The sequence below is a fragment of the Pseudophryne corroboree genome, chromosome 2, assembly GCF_028390025.1.
Source record: "Pseudophryne corroboree isolate aPseCor3 chromosome 2, aPseCor3.hap2, whole genome shotgun sequence".
Lineage (NCBI taxonomy): Eukaryota > Metazoa > Chordata > Amphibia > Anura > Myobatrachidae > Pseudophryne > Pseudophryne corroboree.
The window spans coordinates 631,400,058-631,406,759 of record NC_086445.1 but is presented as its reverse complement, the minus strand read 5'-3'; the positions used below and the strand labels follow the sequence as shown (position 1 = coordinate 631,406,759).

The 6,702-nt window shown below is 49.4% G+C and overlaps 1 long non-coding RNA gene across 1 annotated transcript; it reads right to left on the bottom strand.

Moving 5' to 3' along the window:
* Nucleotides 1-961: 961 nt before the first annotated feature.
* LOC135051036 (uncharacterized) lies at nt 962-4,534 on the bottom strand. Its single transcript, XR_010242003.1, has 2 exons — nt 4,406-4,534; nt 962-1,648 (listed from the first exon to the last, which is right to left on the bottom strand). It is a non-coding gene; the product is annotated as an uncharacterized LOC135051036 (long non-coding RNA).
* Nucleotides 4,535-6,702: the final 2,168 nt, after the last annotated feature.

The window sequence follows — 6,702 nt, the reverse complement described above, 5'->3', positions numbered from 1 at the left end:
CGAATGAATAGCAAAGCCAACTAAGAACTGATGGTAATCCGGTCAACGGAACAAAATGTGCCATCTTAGAGAATCGGTCGATAATCACCCAGACGGTGTTATGACCCATAGAGAGAAGTAGTTCAGTAACAAAGTCCATAGAGATATGAGTCCAAGGCCTCTTAGGAATGGACAATGGGTGCAACAATCCCGCAGGAGGCAGACGAAGAATTTTGTGCTGAGCACATTGAGGACACGAGTTGACATACTCTTGAACATCCTTCTTCATAGTGTCCCACCAGTAAGATCTTCGTAGAAATTCCCACATCTTTTGAACTCCCGGATGGCCAGAAAACTTGGAAATGTGAGCCCACTGCAACAATCTTGGTCAAAATTTAGCTGGCACAGACATTCTTCCAGGAGGAGGACCCAACGCAGTGGGAGCCGCAGAAATAGAGACAGTACTGAGGATCAACGCCTTTTCAACGGAATTCTCCTCATCCGAAGCCATTAAGGAACGGGATAGGGCATCCGCCTTGGTGTTAAGAGTTCCAGTCTGGTACTTAATGACAAACGAAAATCGGGCAAAGAAGAGCGCCCATCTTGCTTGACGGGGATTCAAGCACTGGGCCGTCTTGAGATACAGTAAATTCTTGTGATCCGTGAAGATCGTAATTAGGTGTTTAGCACCTTCCAAAAGATATCTCCATTCTTCTAAGGCAGATTTTTATTGCCAACAGCTCTTTATCTCCAATGGTGTAATTTAATTCAGCAGGGGAGAACTTGCGAGAATGGAAACCACATGGATGTAACTTCCCATCTGGAGAGTACTGCGAAAGTACGGCACCTATGCCTACTGTAGAAGCATCAACCTCCAGAAAGAATGGTTTTAGAAAGTCTGGTTGCTGAAGTACCGGGGCGGTTGTGAGGATACCGGGTGACCTGGGCATCCTGGGGTTCAGGGATCACACTGTGGAGCCAGTTATAATGAAAATCAAGGTGATCTTTATTCAGGGAGACCCAGAAATCCAGTGAACAGCAAGCAGGGTTATACTAATAATGTCCACTCAGAGTTCAGCAAAGTCCTTACCAGCTGCTGTATATCTCCTCCAGTCCTGGGCAGTAATGACAGCTGTAGCAGGGCACACAGAGTGGCTGGTCACTGATGACACTGAGAGGGGACGACACCCCAACCTTCAGTGAGTCTAGCTGTGCACCATCACCTCCACACACACACAGTCTCCTTCTCCCAGCCACTTCCTCTCCCCACAATTCCCCCTTGCTGGTTCCTTCTCTCTCCTCCTTTCTGATTGGTGGATCATGCTGTCAGTCTTTCCAGAGGGGAAGGAGGAGGGCTTTTCTAAAAGAAACACTCCCCTGCTGTATGCTTCTGGGATACTTCCTGTGTGTGACTTCTGCAGACTGAGGGCTTCAATTTAAGAACTCAGAACTTGGGCCATAGGATTAACTCTTTCCTTTTTAACATGAAAGCATGTCCTAGACATCCCTTTCCCTGGTCTCCTCACATACCTCCCCCTTCTTAAATCGAGGAGACAGGCATGATGCCAATGTTGGAGTCCTGACTGTTGTCTCGGCCCGAAGGTCTGCGAAGTCTGGCATTTGTTTCCTCACGTCTGGATAACCCGTCAGCATTGTGATGGTCTCGTCCCTTTTTGTGAGAAATAGAAAAGTTGAAACCTTGTAACGCCAAACTCCACCTCAACAACCTCCCATTTTCCCCTGAGGTTCTGTTTAGCCAATTTAACGGGTTATGGTCAGTAATAACAGTGAATTCTTTACCATAGAGATAAGGTTGTAGTTTCTTTAAGGCCCAGACTATGGCTAGACACTCCTTCTCAATAGTGGCATAGGCTATCTCTCGGTCAGCTAGCTTACGAGATAGATACACAATTGGGTGTTCCCTACCATCTTCTCCCACCTGGCACAACACTGCCCCAAGTCCACACCCCGAAGCGTCTGTCTGCACAATAAACTTTTTATGGTAGTCAGGGGCAACCAACACTGGGGCTCGAGTCAGCGTGTCTTTTAAGATGGTGAAGGCTTGCTCACACTCAACAGTCCATTCGATCTTCCGAGCATATCTCTTTTTGGTCAAGTCCGTTAGGGCCTTGGCCACGGTGCTGTAATGTGGTATAAATTTTCTGTAATAGCCAGCAACCCCAAGGAAGGCCCGCACTTGCTTCTGGTTGACAGGTCGGGGCCAGTTGACAATAGCCTCCACCTTTGCCGGTTCTGGTCTAATAGATCCTCCTCCAACCCGATGTCCTAGGTACTGAACCTCAGCCATCCCCATCTGACATTTATCTGGGCGTATGGTGAGCCCGGCCTGTCTGATCCTTTTGAGCACTTCTGCCACATGAGTTAAATGGTCTGCCCAGGCTGAAGATGGCGATATCATCGAGGTAGGCTTGTGCAAAGTCTTGACATCCCTCCAGTAGGTCATTCACCATTCGCTGGAATGTGGCAGGGGCGTTCTTCATCCCAAAAGGCATGGTAGTACACTCGAAGAGTCCTATGGGTGTGATGAAGGCAGAACGCTCCTGGGCTTCTTTGGTAAGTGGGATTTGCCAGTAACCCTTGCTTAAGTCCAGCGTTGAGACGAACTTGGCCCCTCCAATCCGGTCCAGTAGCTCGTCAATACGGGGCATAGGGTAAGCATCAGTTATGGTTACTTCATTCAATTTGCGATAGTCCACGCAAAACCGTGTAGTCCCATCTTTCTTGGGAACCAACACGACCCCAGCGGCCCATGGGCTTTTAGATGGCACAATGACCCCCAAAGCTAGCATCTCTTTGATCTCAGTCTTCACCTGTCTCATAACATCTGGGGTCATTCGGTAAGCGACTTGTCGGATGGGCTTACTGTTCCCAGTGTCCACATGGTGAGTGGTCAGGTGAGTTCGACCAGGTTGACATGAAAACTGGGCTTGTTCAGCCTCTAAGATCTTCTGCATCTCTTGCTGCTGTGCCGTATTCAATTGTAGTCCCACCTGGACTGATTCCACTCCCTTATTCTCTTTAGCAGCTCCCAAAAGGTCAGGCAATGGATCAGTTTCTGGTGTCTCCATCGGAGGGCAACATACCATCATGGCCGCTACTTGACGATCTCTATAAGCTTTAATTCTATTTATATGGACGGTGCGTAGGCGCTTCCCTCCCTTATCCAGGGCGATCACATAATTGACCGGTCCGGTACGCCTTACCACTGTATACGGTCCATCCCAGGTGGCTTGCAGTTTGTTTCTACGCACTGGGATAAGCACCATGACCTTTTGCCCTGGATTCAACTCACGGTCTTGAGCGTGGGCATCGTACCATTCCCTTTGTTTCTCTTGTGATTCCCGGAGATGCTCTTGGGTTAACTGTAGCAATCTTCTCATCCGATTCCGCATGTTCTCTACATATTGTAAAATGGGCTGCTGGTGTTCTTGGAAAGTTCCCTCCCAACTCTCTTTGACCAGGTCTAGGGGCCCCCGCACTTTCCGGCCGTACAGAAGTTCAAACGGGGAATATCCGGTAGATGCTTGTGGAACTTCCCGATAAGCAAATAGAAGCTGTTGTAGGGCTCTCTCCCAGTCCCTCCCCTCGGACTGTACGTAAGCTTGTAGGAGTCTTTTCAGCGTTCCATTGAATCTTTCACATAGTCCATTGGTCTGCGGATGATAAGGGGTGGTCCGAAGAGGCCGAACCCCCCACTTTTCCCACAGGGTTTGCATTAGTTCACCTTGGAATTGAGGCCCTTGGTCTGTGACGACTTCCTGTGGATATCTGACCCGACTGAATATGTCCGTCAGTGCTTGCGCAACATGTTCCGTGTCAATGGATGACAGGGCCACGGCTTCAGGGTAACGTGTCGTAAAGTCCACCAGTGTCAAGATGTACTTCTTGCCCGTGTGACTGGGAATAGCTAATGGTCCAACTAGGTCTATGGCAACACGGGCAAATGGCTCCCCTATAATAGGTAATGGGTGCAGAAAAGCTTTCTGTTGGGGCTTTCCCAGTCTCTGACAGGTATCACAGGTGTCCCGATACTGCTTAACGTCTCTAGAAATCCGTGGCCAGAAGAAATTCCGCAACAGTCGGGCCAATGTTTTCCGGGTGCCAAAATGGCCAGCTGAAGGGATGTCGTGGGCAAGAGCTAGTAATTGTGCTCTGTATTGTGTAGGTACCACCAACTGTTTAGTAGGCATGACTGCTTCCTGTCCGGGCCGAGGGATGACCACTCTGTACAGTAATTCCTCTTCCCACACTATCTTACTTCTATCAGCTGTTTCCAACCCCAGTTCGGCTGCACTCCTCAATTTGCTCAGGGAGGGTCAGTCCGTTGGGCCTGTCGGAACTCACTCCGGTCCACCTCCCCCAAGTCTACCTCTAAAGTACTGGACAATGAACTAGAGTCACTCACCATTGTCTGGGTAGGCTGATTCTGGACCATATCTGTAGCCTGGGTCACCTCTCTTCGTGTTTGGCTTCTGGTTACCACCTGGATGAAGCGTGTCACTAGTCCTTGTCCCAGATTATTCCCGAGGATTACCTTGGCTGGTAGCCCCTTGAGTACTCCGACTTCCACGATTCCTTGGTCAGCTCCCCAGTCCAGATGTATCTTGGCAACAGGAATATCGGCCTGTTGTCCCCCGGCAGTGGCAATTCGCACATACTGTCCAGGTATCACCTGGGAGGCAGGAATCAGGTCTGGCTCAATCAACGTAAGTGAGGCCCCAGAGTCTCGTAGGCCCTGTACCTGCTGGTTCTCCACTATCACAGTCTGTAGGTGCCCTCGCATATTCCAGGGAGTCGCCTTCTCCTCCCCCAGAACCAAGTCAACAATATACACACCACCCATCATCCCATCCATATCTGACTGGACGACCTCTTCACCATACTCCTCCGTGGGGTAACATACCACAGAGACTGGAGCCGGTCTAGCCCCAGGGAATGGCCCTCTTGTGCGTGGACAGTCCCTAAGCACGTGTCCTGGTTGATTGCAGCGATAACACTTCCGAGGTTCTGGGTTAGCCACTCTGAATCTGGGTGGCTGATAAGTGATGTTTTTGATAGGGCCTCCTTTATTACTATCTTTGACTTGCGGTTCTTTATCAGAGAGCTTCTCCACTCGTGGGTTTCTTGTACCGCCTGCTGCACTGAAGATTCTCCATTGCGGACGATTGGCTATATATTCATCAGCCCATTCCGCAGCTTGTTCAGGTGTACTGGGCTTCCTGTCTGCGACCCACTCCCGTACCTCTGGTGCCATCTTAATCATTAGCTGTTCTACCACAATTAAGTTGACAATCTGCTCCACAGTGGAGGCCTGTCTTCCTTCAAGCCATTTCCCACAGGCTTGCCGTAGCTGACTAGCAAACTCTTGGTAGGAATCAGTTCCACCTTTATTCAGTGTCCTGAATTTAAGACGATAAGATTCTGCAGTTATCTGGAACTTAGCAAGCAATGCTTTCTTTATAAAGGCATAGACTCCACATTCCTGGGGGGTTAGGGCCCGATAGGCTTCCAGAGCCCTGCCAGTGTGTTATGCACACCAGTGCCTGCAGGAAAGTACTGGTGTCAGAACTGTTATGCACTCCAGTGTCTGCAGGAATGTACTAGTGTTTGAACTGTTATGCAAAACAAATGGACTCACAGACAAACTGGGGAATATGACATAACGTACACAGAAGGTGATAGGGTAACAAAATACACACAAAGTGAACAGAGAAGCCCAGAGGCAAAGGAACTGGGTATCTCCCTTGTATTAGAACTGCTCAGATAGAAAAAGCAAGATGTTGTGTTTTAATACGTAGAGAACCCGAAATGCTGTTGCTAAGGGCAACAGCAAAACCCTAAAGGGTTACCAACGGGTGTGGCAGTAAACTCCTTGGTCAGAGATGGAATGATAGACACAAGGAGAGTCTCCACAATCCTATTTCTCACTTGCAGTGCACAGGTTTTAGCTTACTGCCACTAAACTGACCCCTGACACCTAGCACAGTGAGACAGGATTAGACAGGCAAGTCTTAGAATACAGCCGCAAACTTGCTAAGTTCACAGAGTAGTAACAGAACCCCAGCAAGCTAAACGACTGACTCCAGTCTTACTGCTAGGTCTGGATTGGCAGAGTGTAATACCAAATCCCCAGGCCTATTTGCAGTAAGCAACAAACAAATACAAAGCTACACAGTACTGGCTAACTTTCATAAACTGACTAACCAACAAAGATTCAGCAGCATCTGCTTACTCTGAAAAGAGGCCTTATAAAGCAGGTGCTGTCCACGCCCCACTCAGACCTCACAGACTGTGAGCACAAAAACCAGCACCGGATCCCCTGCCGTGCACAGAGCCTAAAACCACTGCACAGCAAAAGACCCGAACCGGAGTATCAGCTGCGCTCAGGTTACTCCACTAGCACTTGTCTCCCGGTTGCCATGACGACGTGGCAGCACAGGGCAGGAGACCCTAACAGTACCCCCCCTCTGACGAGGGTTCAAAGAACCCCTACCACCGGGTTTATCGGGGAACTGCGAGAAGAAAGAGCGTATCAGTCTGGGGGCATGAAGATCACAACTGCGCACCCACGACCGCTCCTCCGGGCCATACCCCTTCCAGTGCACCAAAAATGACAGCCGACCCCGAACCACCTTGGAGTCAAGAATCCTTTCAACAACAAACTCCCTCTGGCCACGTATCAGAAGAGGGGAAGGTCTTCCA